We start from the raw sequence: 13,777 nt of genomic DNA on the forward strand, positions 1-13,777 counted from the left end.
TTTGACTCATTAGCTGGTGCTCTACCAATTGAGCCATGCCCCCAACCCCTGAAGCCAACATATTGATGCTTCACTGGCCACTCCTGCTACAGCTGAGAGGCCCGGGTGCAGAGACCTATGTCATACCCTAAGTTCTTTTGGCATACTCATAAGCTCACCTGGCATATGGCTCCTACCACTGTGTGTGAAGGGCCAGCCAAATGCTTCACCCCAAAGCTGCTCGGCAAGGCAGCCCTATGCCTGCCTTATGCTTCTCAGGCATTTCTGCTGTCTCTGTGCTTCTCCCTTCCCTCGTCAGGACCAGGATATGAGGCTACCGTGAATGCCCTGGAATGCAGTCTCAGAATGATCCTCTCCACAGCCCCTCACCCTTGTAACGTGTGGCTCTCCAGACTCATTTGCTTAGGAAAGGTCTCCAGAGCCTTCTGCCAACAGGCTTCTACCTCAGCATCCTAAATTCTAGAAAGAGGACCAGTTCAATTCAAGCCATCTCCCTGCTTTGTAAAAAAGCAAGCTGGTCTGTGGTTATCTGGTTCAGACCACTACTCATTAGGTAGGCATGGTGGCAGTGCCTTGTCTACCATGGATTATGAGCCCCTGGATATAGATTGTAAGTTCCATCCCCCAAAGCCTCAGCAGGGTAAGAAGACCACACAGAGGAGTCAGCTGGACATCGCTTTGAAATCAAACGGTAGCACTAAGGGGCAAGTTAGGAAGACTTTCTGGGTTATGGTTCTCCACTCTCTTACAGAAAGTCATTCCATCTCACAGAGCTTTAGCAGGTTTAAATGAGGAAACATTCAAAATTAAGGTAGACTATTGCCTGCAAATACACCTTGCAATCCTTGTCTCTCTATAACCTTAAGTAAGGTCTAAAGAATATTTTAATAGAGCCGGGTGCTGGTGGCTCACACCTGTTACCCTAGCTTCCTCAGGAGGCTGAGATCTGAGGAACCTGGTTCAAAGCCAGCCTGGACAAACAAATGCAAGAGGCTCTTATCTCCAGTTAACCAACAACCCTCCCCCCACCCCGCAAAAAATAAATACCCCCAAACCAAAAACAGAAGTAGAGGCATAATTCATCCTTGAATGGAAAAAAAAAAAAGCCAAGTAAGTGTGAGGCCCTGAGTTCAAACTCCAGGACTAGAGGTGTTTTTTTTGTTTTCCTTTGATAGAAACTGTTGACTTTAAACCACTCACTGATGAGCCTCCCCTCACTTGAATGTCCTGCCCAGAGAGCCTCATCCCAGGTTTTTCTTGCAGCTAGGACGAAGTCACACCTGAATGTCTATTTTGCTAACGAAAGCTGAAATCCGCACCTGTCTACCAGAGTCCCTGGGAATGTGCCAGCGTGCTGGTCTCACTCGGCCATTTCTGCTGAGTTGTGTAGCATTAAGGCAGAGCAGAGCACTGCCATCCACATGTAGATAGAGAGTGGTCAGAAAGGACTTGGAGGAGGCTGAGGGAAAGTAAGAGCAGAGGAGTATAGATCAGTATAGCAGGAAGGACACCTCTTTGCCAGCTGACCAGCCTCAGGAGGCCAGTAAAACAAAACCATGAGATCAGCTTCTTTTCTACCACAGCCAGAAATGGTCCATTGGTCTCAGGCCAAAGGGAATTCACATATAAACCTCTTTAGGCTCCCTCCAAGCTTGGCTAATTTTAATCATTCACTATCATTGCTTCTGCCTCCATCATTCCTCATGGCTGTTGAAATCACAAGCTTTTATCACGGCTCTCACCTATTGATTGATCATTATGGGACCAGGTTCTTTACTGTCTGAACATAGGGTTGAGGGACCATCACGCTGTCTGCCTCAGACTACGTGATAATATGCAAGGAACATGTCTCAGTGTTGGGGACATGGTAGGATGGTTAGTTCCAGGGGTCCCAGAAGTGGGGTGGTAGTGGTGGTGGTAATGCATTTTTTCAAAGCTGCTTTCCAGGCCTATTTCTCCTGACTTCAAGTAAGAACCATTGTCAGCTATTTTCCTATAGCCACTCAACTTCCTTAGAATTCATTTCTCACTTATTTCTACCATTACCTTCACCAATTCTGGGCAAGTCTTACATTTTCACCATGTAGTTATGAGCCCTTGTAGAAAAGACCCTACCATTGCCGTGAATATAACCACTGTGATGCGCACTACAGCCTGTGGCTACTGGGAGCTGTGGTTATCACCGATGTTGACATTCGTGTTTGGGCAGGTGCACACAGTAGCACTGCCAAGTACTCATTTTGTGGTGGTTAAAATATTGCACAAGTGTGCCAAGGTAGGCTCAGAAGTAGATAGGATAGAGGGCAGGTATGATGCGGAATCTAGTCACCACTACAACTCCCAAGACTTCATATGCCATATCTTGGGCTACTCTCAGAAAAGAACAGCTTCTCTGTTCCTTGTGTTCCTTTGAGAACAGGTGATAATGGTTTAAGATAAGGCCGGATGTTTCATGTTGCCATAAATACCATCAGAGAACTTTACAAATATTTCCATCCACGGACACCAACCTCCTCTTCCTCTTCCAACAGTTAGAAGGCAAAGCAGAATGAGATGAATGAATGAATGAATGAATGACTGCATTAAAAATGATGATGATGATGATGATGATGATGATGATGATGATGATAATGATGATGATGATAAAAGACTGAAGAGCCAGGTTCAGGCTTATTCCTTTGCCGAGTCATTTTCTAGGCAGGACAGGAAATACCAAACTTCTGTAGTTATTGGGCAAAGTGCTGAGAGTATAATCATTTGAACTGTGATAATTCAAGGCATTAGAGGAAAAAATCATACCCCAGTCAACCTTCCAGAAAAGCAAAGGAACTTAAAAGTTCAAAAGCAGACCTCAACTAGCAATGTGACCACAGCAAGAGAGGGAAGTGTCCTCTGTCAGGACCTAGAAGCCTGGCCATTGTTCCAGCAGAGTCTGCCCCTCTAGCATTCTGTGTCCTACCTGGGCCCAACAACAGCACCTTCCTCATGTTGGCTTGCAGACTTTTGGTGGTTTATATGACTAAGCTGGTTCGAGTGATGCCATGGGCAGTTAGTGCCTTCAGGCTGAGACCCCACCGAAGGTAAACCGGAGGAGGATTTTGCACTCACCTTCAGTCTCCATCTGTACCTTGTTACCTTGATCATCAAGTTAGCATGTGCTTGCGTTGGCTGGAGCTGGAGGTTCTCAGTGCTTCTGGAGGCTGGCGGGTTTGACAATGTATATCCGCAGATTAAACCGTTAAAGCCATAATGGCTTCTTTTCCTTCTTCCCTCTTTTCCTTTGGCTTATGCATAGCCAGGAAGAGTGTCTCAAAACAAAGTGCCTCTTAGCCCATTCATAGCTTTGGCCAAAGGCACTTCGGCCAAACCTCAAGCCCATAAAGGCATACTTTCTTCAGGTTATCGACAGTTGACTCACAAGTCTCTGTCGAGATATTATGGGATAGTAAACATTTTCTTCTCATTTTTTTAAATTTATTTTTTATTATTATAAAGGTGATGTACAGAAGGGTTACAGTTACATAAGTCAGATAAAGAGTACATTTATTCCCTTGCTGTCTCCCAGTTTCTTCTACTTATTTTGCTCTCCCTGTGGATCTTGGCTTCAAGTACCTGCTGTGTCTGTAATCTCCAAGATGGGAAGATTGAGGCTGGACCTGTGTCTTTATTGGTCATCAGAGAGCTCCTCTGTGAATAATTGCTACTGGGAATAGGTTTTTATTGAGCATAATATTTTAGCAACCTTGTACTTAACATTATGCAGGGTGCTGGGACAAATAGAAATGTGATCTCTGGTTTCCCTGACCTCTAGTTGCTCAGTGCACTCAGAATCCGTATGCACAAAAGTCAGCCTGACACAACACAGATAAAGAAATGGAGTGTGAGGGTATCAGCTCATTGAAGAAGGGAGGTCAAGGGCTCTGAGAATGTCTTCCTGAAAGAGATGGGATTTGTGGTTAATGTGGATGGAATGGTTAGAATGGGGTGGGAGGAGAGGATGAATAATGACTCTGTAGAATGGTACTTAAGACTGGAGACTCTGGAGACAGATGGTCTTGGCTTCTATCCCAGCTCTAGTTCTTCCTTGCTGTGTGACCTTGGCCATGTTGCCTTAACCTCTTTGTCCTTCAGTTTCCCTAGTTGTCATCTGGGAAGGGGAGTAATGGTATCAGTCCTCCAGAGGTAGCTTGAGGTAATTTGAGAGAATCTCTGTAAAGCACACGGCTTAAAAGCCACCACGATGATAAAGGCTGTGATATGGGAAGAACAAAGAACAGAAGGTTTCTTGGATGTAGAGAATGTGCTGGAATCCAGAGGGATTCCAAAGGAGTCATCCGGAGGAATTTGGACATAGTGTAGAGGAAAAGAAGGAACTGTTTTAGAGGGGAAAAATGTGTACTGGGGCTGTGATACAGTGACAATGGATTTTAAGGCAAAACTGGTATGTCAGCAGTTCATCCTTCTTGGTCACCTGACCCCTCTGTGCCTGCCCCTCCCATCAGAGCAGCAGGGCCTCCATCTAAGCAGCTATTCCAGTGGGCCAAACCATCAGCCTATTTTCTGAACAGGTATTTTAGTTTTAATAGGATGTATATATATGCAATTTCAGCTGGGTGGCTGCTTCAAGGGCACTTGCAACTCCCATACCTCCTGCCTAAGCGAAAGCCAACTGTGGTCTCAAGAGGGTGGGTAAAAATGACAAGCTCACATGGTCCTGGTGGCTGTCCTTTCTACAGAAATGTTTACAAGAGCAGCATCTTCAATAAATTGCATCACTCCTTAAGCTAATGACTTTAGGATAAAAACCACAAATCTCTTTCTCCTTCTCTCCCTACCTCTTTTTCCTCTTTCCATCTTTCCATGTCTCTTTTTTATGTCAATACTGGATTTTTGTGGTGTGTGTGCGTGCGTGCGTGCGTGCGTGTGTGTGTGTGTGTTGTGTGTGCCAGCCAGTTTTGGAAATAAGGGCTGAGGCACTGTCACTTAGCTTTTTTGCTCAAGGCTAATACTCTATCACTGGAGCCACAAATCCATTTCCAACTTTTTGTTAGTTGAGTACAGGTCAGAGTCTCATGGGCTTTTCCTACCTCGCTGGCTTCAAACCACCATCCTCAATTGTCATCCTCCAGAGCAGTTAGGATTAAAGGTTTGAACCACCAGCGCCTGGCTCAAAGATTTTTCTTAAACACATCTATTGAATTATGTCTTTTTGGAGGGAAGAAAGGAGGGGCTGAAAATTTGTGTAGTCTTTGTAGCAGTTGGTGAGAGATGAAACCAAGTGGTTCTATAACCTGGGAAGAAATATCCAGAAGCTTAAATCCTAGTTTCAGACTGTTGTCCCCACCTCATTCTATAGAAAGGCCTGTTTCTATTTACTTTGGGAGCTTCCGAGAAAAGTTTGACAATCCAGATTGGTTCAGGAGAATGTGAAGAACATCACCTCCTCTCCTATCTGTCCTCTTGAGGTGGACAAATGGGAAGCCACAAAACTCATATGAAGCCCAGCAAAGGGAAATGAGGATGTGAGAAGTGTTGGCTAGTAAAGGAATCAGGAGAGATTACACCCCCCCCCACACACACACACCTGTGGCTTTTCTATGGAAACCACTATAGCAAAAACCAAGCAATCTTGAGACGCTGCAGCAGAACAAATTCTTTGGATCATTCATTCAGTAATTCTCAAAGCATGTTCTAGAAGTTTCCCCAAATGTTCAAGGGTGGCATGTGTCACTTCTGTCCAGTGGATACTGTGATGGGAGAATGGGGAAAGGATTCCTAGAGACATATCAGCATTATCAAGAGAGCTGAGGGAGGGTGTGGAGACAGACCTCAGAGCTTTTACCCCCCCCTTTTTGTTTTTCTTATTGGGTTTGTTTTGGTCAGGGCCTTGAACTCAGGGCCTGGGCATTGTCCCTGAGCTTTTTGCTCAAGGCTAGCACTCTGCCACTTTGAACCACAGTGCCACTTCCAGTTTTAGATTGGTTAACTGGAGATAAGAGTTTCACAGGGACTTTTCTGCCAGGGCTGGCTTGGAACTGTAATCCTCAGATCTCAGCCTCCTGAGTAGCTAGGATTACAGGTGTGAGCCACGAGCACCCAGCCTGTCCTCCCATTGTAATGGGTCACAGAGTACATGTTAACTTGGGACAGTCCCAGATCAAAGGGCACAGTCCCATAGGTGGATAACAGAATATCAGGATGGAGGAGTAAAGAAAGATTAGGAAAACACAGACCCTGATCCAAAGGCTGGATAGGATCACTGAGCAATGGCAAACACTTAGAATCCTCTGTCTTTGTGGATTTCAGCTTCTGCATAGACTAAAGAACACACTGTAGCTTTTCCACTAGGGTCAGATTTGTCTACAAATACCATGTAATCACACTTCCTGTACCTCGTCCTCACTCCCGTGGGGTTCAAGGGTCCCCACCATGACGATTTGTGGGGGAACTGAAAGGTCTGTCAGCATTTTCAGTCTTCAGTATTGTACAGTTAGTCCTGTGACTCTCCAAGACAAGAATGTAAACATGAGCTACATTTGTAGGGTTTGTTGTATTGTTGTTGTTGTTTTTTAACTTTTTTTTTAAAAAAAAACAAATTCCATGTAAGACTATTGACAATGTTCCTGTTTTAAGACACACTGATTTTTGTCTCGTACTTGGTTTATAGATAATGAAGTTGGAACACAATGAAGTTCATGGTTGAATCTGGGCTACATCCCAGATCTCCTCCAAGCTTTTCGTTCAGTGCTTCAAAATTCAAACCAGGAAGGTTACCATGCCATTTAACTGCAATTGTCTGAATGTTTCTGGGGGAAAAAAAAAAGAATTTAATATGTTTTGTTTGACCTCTTTGTCTTAGGCTTTATATTTGTTGTTCTTCATTATGCAAAGGTATACACCCATAGAATATCTAATATATCTTCTATAATATGTCCTCTGTTGACTTAAAGGAAAAGAAAAAAAGAATATCTCATTACTTTTCCTGCTGCAGTGTGCCCAATAAGAATGCTTTTACTAAGCAAGCAGGGATTCCTAGTTATTGAAATCTTCGGTCTTCTGTACATTATGAACCTTGGAATGGATCTAGAATGCTCTATGGTCAGAGATGGTTTTAATAGGGCTGCCCATTTGCGGTTATGGGTGGCGTTTGCAGAGTTTTGATGTTCTGGCCTGTTGGCAGAGAATCAAGAGGCTCAGACTCTTGTCCTTCCCCCTTGTTTAAAAAGGGCCAGGGGGCTGGGGATATGGCCTAGTGGCGAGAGAGCTTGCCTCGTATACATGAGGCCCTGGGTTCAATTCCCCAGCACCACATATACAGAAAACGGCCAGAAGTGGCGCTGTGGCTCAGGTGGCAGAGTGCTAGCCTTGAGCAAAAAGGAAGCCAGGGACAGTGCTCAGGCCCTGAGTCCAATGCCCAGGACTGGCCAAAAAAAAAATAATAATAATAATAATAAATAAATAAAATAAAAAATAAAAAGGGTCAGGACCTTTGTCTTTGGGATCATCCTAGCCAAAACCACTTCAGAATGTACCCGAACCATATTGCCGTGCAGCTCTGCTGAGTGGACATTGGGGTGTAATCTGATCAAAAATCAGGAACCTCCCCTCTTCTCTATGGAACATTTTCTGAATAATGCATTTTATGGACATTAGAGTTTCCTTAAACAACCATGGCGGGCAGCATTGTGTAGCTATCATATACTGTGGTCAGCATTTCACACATATTATGTTATTTGCTCCTCATAGTGTTGCCGAATCTTTGTTATGTGTTCTCAGATAAGACAGTGAATTCCTCTGTGCCTTAGTTTTCTCATCTGAAAAATGAGGATAAGATGTCAGGGTGGTTGGAACTCCCTAGGACAGTTAGACAGAAGACTGTCTGAGGTAGTAGACATGCAGCTTCCAATCTGACTCCACTAAGCAGTTCATATACAGCATTCAGAATGGGGGTTTGGGGGAAGAATTTATATTATGTAGGATATTGTAAAAATACCCACTTTCCCCTGTCTCCACCTCAAACCAAGGAAGTTAGCCCATACATGGAATTTTAGACAGTTATATGTTTTGGTTGGGAGGTAGTGGACCTGGACCACATTGGCAGCTAAGTCCATGATGACTCTCCAGAATGGCTTCTTATCAAGATGAAATGGAATTTGATTCTCCAGGCATAGAAAGTGCTCAGGCAATTTGAGTCTGGTGTTTAATTCGCTATGAATATCCTTTGTTTGAAACCTCTGCCATCACGGTTTAAGAAAATTAATATTTATATCAAACATCTCCTGTAATGAGATCTGAACCTTTCCCACCAAAATTCTAGCTCGGATTTTAGATTTGCATGTTTCCATAGTCAGCTTGCTGAATAATTGATTCATCCAATTGGAGGAATAAAGTAGATGACTGATTTCAAAGGAGACATAGAATCAAAGCAGACCACTAATTCTTTCCTTTTCAAGATATCTTGGTTTAGGAGGGAGGGCAATGAATATTCTGAAATAAAACATGTTTCATAGATTGTCCCTGAATATAACTCAGGTTGATACGACTTTGTTGTTTGTTGTGGTTTTTTGTTTGTTTGTTTTTGTTTTGCTAGTCCTAGGGCTTGAACTTACAGCCTGGCACTGTCTGTGCTTCTTTTTGCTTAAGGCTAGCACTCTTACCACTTGAGCCACAGCACCAGTTCTGGCTTTTTCTGTTTATGTGTTACTGAGGAATCGAACTTAAGGCTTTATGCATGCTAGGCAAGCACTCTGCCTGCCACTAAGCCACATTCCCAGCCCCTGATACAACTTTTTATAGGATAAAATTTGGAAAGTAGGGAACATAATCTTATCCTACAAGGGGACCGTGGATTTGTATTAGAAAGGAAAATGAAGCAGTTTACTTTTATAAGCTTCCTAATGGTTTCGCTATCTTATTTTTCTATCTCTATTATTTATTACCTATGTATTACATATCTGTGTAGTTTGTATGTATATGTATATTATCCACACCAAGAACTTGTATGTATTTATGTATGTATGTGTATATATTTATAACACCTACCAGAGAGCCCTGACCCCACTTAACATTATTCTCAGGTGTGTACTCATCAACACGGCAAACTTCGGAAAATTTTGACCCAGCACAAAACTGTACTTAGACACCAGCCCCGCCCCCCGTGCCCACCCCCCCCCTCCCCACAATCCACAGAGAAGCCAACTGCGCAAAGGGCACCAAGATTCCAGCATCCCTAGCAACTGACCCTGCCTCTCTCCTCCTCTCGCTGTGGCTGTACCAGTGGCTACACAATGGAACTTTCTGGGGGGCTGAGGCTAGCCACAAAAAAAGCAAACCGTGCATAAGACCCAACAGTCTAGTTTTCACCCAGGTGACAAGAGGAATAGAAAAACTGGTGAAAATTCATAAATTCCCATGTCATCCAACCTCAGGGGCTATGCTAATCTTCCCTCTATCATTCTAATTTTAGTCTATGTATGCTGAATTGAGGACTGGGTTAGTTCTTTCAGAACAGTTTCTGTCATTTTTGTGTTGTTCCCATTTTAGTTATCCTCAGCCCATTTTCCTACCTTACTACCTCTCACCCTTTCATTTTAAGATCAGATGTCACTTCCTTCAGAAAGCCTTCTTTGACCTCAGGTGGCCTAAGAAGTCTTTATTGTACAATGAGCTTTTCCTTTACCCGTATCTCCACCTTGGGTGCCTTATTCTGGGATGACTAGTATGTCCGTCTGCCTGCTTCACTGAACTCCAGTTCCCTCAATGTCTGATGTGTGTCATTTTCTTCTTTGTTTACTAGATACGATATCTATCACATAGTAGGTCTTTTCTACGTAAAGTAACAAAAATAATTCCTGGGCTTATTGGCCCCCACCATGGCGTTGTATGTCTGGGGATATACCTGCTGTGATGTTGTTGATGGAAAGAACAAGCAAGGACTCTGACACTTGTGATTTCTTCCAGACAGAACAAAGCCTGACAGGCATAATGGTGACCTCACTTACCTTTCCTGTCCAACTTCCTAAACGTGGTTGTCGAGAAGATGTTAGTCTTTTCTCCTCAAGGCCAATGGCAGCTGAGTTCATGTGTTGAAAGCACTCAGTAGCCCCCACAATGATTTTGGTCTATTTTGTAATTGGCATATTGTAAAAATGCCTGGCATCATACAGCCCCTTCTTATTCTGTCTCCCCACTATCCTGATGCCTATTTGATTGTTTTCTTTTTGTGCCAATACTAGGGAATGAACTTAGGGTTTGCAGTCTTGCCTGTCTTCCCTCCCTTCTTCCCTCCCTCCTTCCCTCCTTCTCTCCCTCCTTCCTTTCCTTCTCCCCTTTGTGTCCCCCTCTCCTCTCTCTCTCTTTCTTCCTTCCTTCCTTCCTTCCTTCCTTCCTTCCTTCCTTCCTTTCTTTCTTTCTTTCTTTCTTTCTTTCTTTCTTTCTTTCTTTCTTTCTTTCTTTCTTTCTTTCTTTCTTTCTTTCTTTCTTTCTTCCTTTCTTTCTTCTTGTGCTGTACCACCTGAACTACATATCCACTTCTGAATTTTTGCTGGTTACTTAGAGAGAAGAAAATCTCATGGATTTTTCTGCCTGGAGTTGGCAGAAAACTATAATTCTCAGGTCTCTGCCTCCTGAGTAGCTAAGATTACTGGTGTGAGCCACTAGCAACCAACTGATTCATATTCAAATCACCACATTTTAGCACAGTGGCCAACACTTTGGAGGTGTGCTGCCAACATATGAATGAATGCATGCATGCATACATGCATGAGTAGAAGATCTCCTGCTTTCCCTTCAGATCTTACATGAGATCATCAAGGCAGCGATAGCATGAAGCTAGTAGACTGAGAGTCATTCTATTTAATAACTATAGGCATGGGCCCAGCAGAAAGATGGGAGAATTTGCTCATAGTCTTATAGGGAACAAAAGGCACAAGTGGAACTTGAGCCATGCTCCTCACGGTCAGCTTACTCTACAGCTTAGGGTCAACTGAGTCTATATGTGGTAGTCACGGAGATGATGGGACCAGGACAACCAGAGTAATCAAGTAATCACGCTAACAACAAGAGCCACTGTTTACGATAAGTAAACAGTGCATCCTTACAAGTGCTCTCAGTAGATGGGCACCACTTCAAACAAGCCATGTTTAGCAAACTAATATTCCAGGACTTAGCTAATATTGTGACGTTTGGCTCACGCTAGAGGAAGCCCAGGCCCATTTATTTATGTAACACGTTCATGCTGCCAGGTCCCATTCATAGTACAGGCATAATTTGAACCCAGGCAGTTTGAGTTAAAAGCCCCTGCATTCAAACCCCTAGGCTGTCTCTTCACCTCTGAAAGACCAGCTTCCTTCTAAATGGTCAGTTTCCTAGCAGGTCAGTGCTTTTATGAGCCATGTTGATATTGGGAAAGTTATCTTAATGCATCTGGGCATCCTGATTTGTAAAATGAAGAAGTGAATATCTGCCTTTCAGAATTATCATGAGAATTAATACCTCTTGAAGAATGTGCTTTGTAAGCTACAAAATATGATCCAAGTGAAGGTTATCACCCAATGAGAGGAGGGAGACGCAACAAGTAATTGTAATAATAATTCGATTGAAGAAGTGTTTAGACTGTAAGCAAGACATGATCAAAATAAGAGAAATAATTCTATTCATGGCTGAACATAAGGCTATTACATTTCTAGGGAGAGAATCTGCTTTCCCTGTTTTCTTTTTTGTTACAAACCTGCTGGTGAAATTACCTAACAAGAAAGGAAACAAAACAAGGTAAAGCAATCTTGTTTAAAATTGTGCCTGGCAATTACGAGGTTGTTTATTATTTCCTAGCTGTTTTCAATAATGCGCTCTCCTGCTTAAGAGATTTGCCTTACTGTTATTGTCATTTCAGACATCATTTTGACCTCTTTGGAGAGTCTCTGTCTGTAAACCATTCTTTTCCTGGGTAATAAACAAAATTGGCTAACTGAAAACATTAATGCAAAGCTGCAGAAAGGAATTTGAGAGACACTGACTGTCAAGATGGGAAGTTGGAATTCTGGACTAAGTCAGATATTTCCTTTTAATTCCATCCTAGTCTTGTGATCTTCACTAAGACTAATATGCTAGCTAAACCTCCATTTCTTCCCCAGCAAAAATACACCACTGCTTGATTTTGAAAAGATTATTTACAGCAAGGGTTGGTAGCTCACACCTGTAATCCTAACTACGCAGGAGGCTGAGATCTGGAGGGCCATGGTTCTTAGCCAGCTTGAGCAGAAGGTCCTTGGGACTTGTCCTCATCAATTAACCAGCCTTAAGCAGAGTTAGAGGGGTGGGCCAAGTGGTAGAGTACCAGCAAAGCAAACAAGCAAGTAGGCTCATCAAATGCAAATCTGGTAGTTATAATATTATTTGTACTGTATGAATGTGAGTCCTTGCTATCATGTCAAATTCCCAAGAATAGTTAGCATCTTTATAAAAATATTTATACTATAGTTAGAAGCAGGAACTTTAAAGTCACCTGATGTCTGGGTAAGGAGATGCATGACAACAGAATAACAACTGACATTTATTGGCCCATGCTATCTAATCAACATAGGCTAGATGATACTCATAAAATGAGTATTATCTTATTTGAGTTTGAGAAGTCCTTTTAAGAATGAAAATATTCTAGGGCAGATACTAGTGGGTCACACACCTGTAATCCTACCTACTCAGTAGTCTGAGATCTAAGGATCAGGGTTCAAAGCCAGCCTGGGCAGGTACTTGTCTCTAATTAACACCTCCAAGTGGTAAAGTGCTACCCTAGAGCAAAAGGAACTTAGGGACAGCACCTCGGCCCTAAGTTCAAACCCCAGGACCAACACGCATATAGGCATGTGCACATTGACACATTCTGTGCACGCAGTTCTACCAATCTGTAATAATACATATGAAAACAAACAGGTGTTGGTTTGGACATTTGAAAGGCAAGGTCCCACTTTTGGTCTTGATCTTGTGATTCTCCTACCTCTTCCTCCTGAGTGCTGGGAATACAGGCACATACCCACTATGCCTGGCCTTAAATAGGGTTTTGTTTTGAAGATATAAAACCCATATAAATATGGTAATGTTAACCAAATGCCCAGTTCCCCAGTTTCCTCAGTCACTGCAGATTGAGTTCAAATCTGCCGTTCCTGGACGATTGCAATGAGAAGTGCAGCAGTTCCCTGTTCAGCGCAATGAGGGCCGGGTGAGGTTTATGAATTGCTTGAGAAGCTCAGGAGAAGTAGCTGGTCCTGCCTCGGACTCAGAGGACCATATAAAGAGAGCTACATTTCTCTGGTCCTTTAAACTGTAAGAGGATTTTCCTTCACAGTATTTGTTTTTTTGTTTTGTTTTGTTTTTTTGGCCAGTCCTGGGGCTTGGACTTAGGGCCTGAGCACTGTCCCTGGCTTCTTTTTGATCAAGGCTAGCACTCTGCCACTTGAGCCACAGCGCCACTTCTGGCCGTTTTCTGTATATGTGGTGCTGTGGAATCGAACCCAGGGCCTCATGTATACGAGGCAAGCACTCTTGCCACTAGGCCATATCCTCAGCTCCCCTTCACAGTTTTTGGCATCAAGCTTTTTTTTTTTTTTTTCTCCAGTTTTGTTAAACCTAATAGGAACCCCACAAACTGGTGAGTGATATTAACCAGCTCCACAAAGACCAAACCAAGTTCCTCCTCCTAAGTTATAATGGCAAAAGCTTAGAGGAAGAATTGCACTTATAAAATCAGAACTTGAGTCCTGCCCTTCAACTGCTGGGAAGTTCC

General features: G+C 43.1%; 1 protein-coding gene and 1 non-coding gene across 2 annotated transcripts in view; one reads left to right on the forward strand and one right to left on the reverse strand.

Annotated features, from left to right (window-relative positions):
- Positions 1 to 13,777, forward strand: part of Rora (RAR related orphan receptor A) — a 711,223-nt gene that overhangs the window by 248,149 nt on the left and 449,297 nt on the right. The gene's annotated exons all lie outside the window — the stretch shown is intronic.
- Positions 9,384 to 9,489, reverse strand: LOC125341249. The gene has a single exon (XR_007208931.1). It is a non-coding gene; the product is annotated as a U6 spliceosomal RNA (small nuclear RNA).

The sequence above is a fragment of the Perognathus longimembris genome, chromosome 23 (assembly GCF_023159225.1).
Source record: "Perognathus longimembris pacificus isolate PPM17 chromosome 23, ASM2315922v1, whole genome shotgun sequence".
Classification (NCBI taxonomy): domain Eukaryota; kingdom Metazoa; phylum Chordata; class Mammalia; order Rodentia; family Heteromyidae; genus Perognathus; species Perognathus longimembris.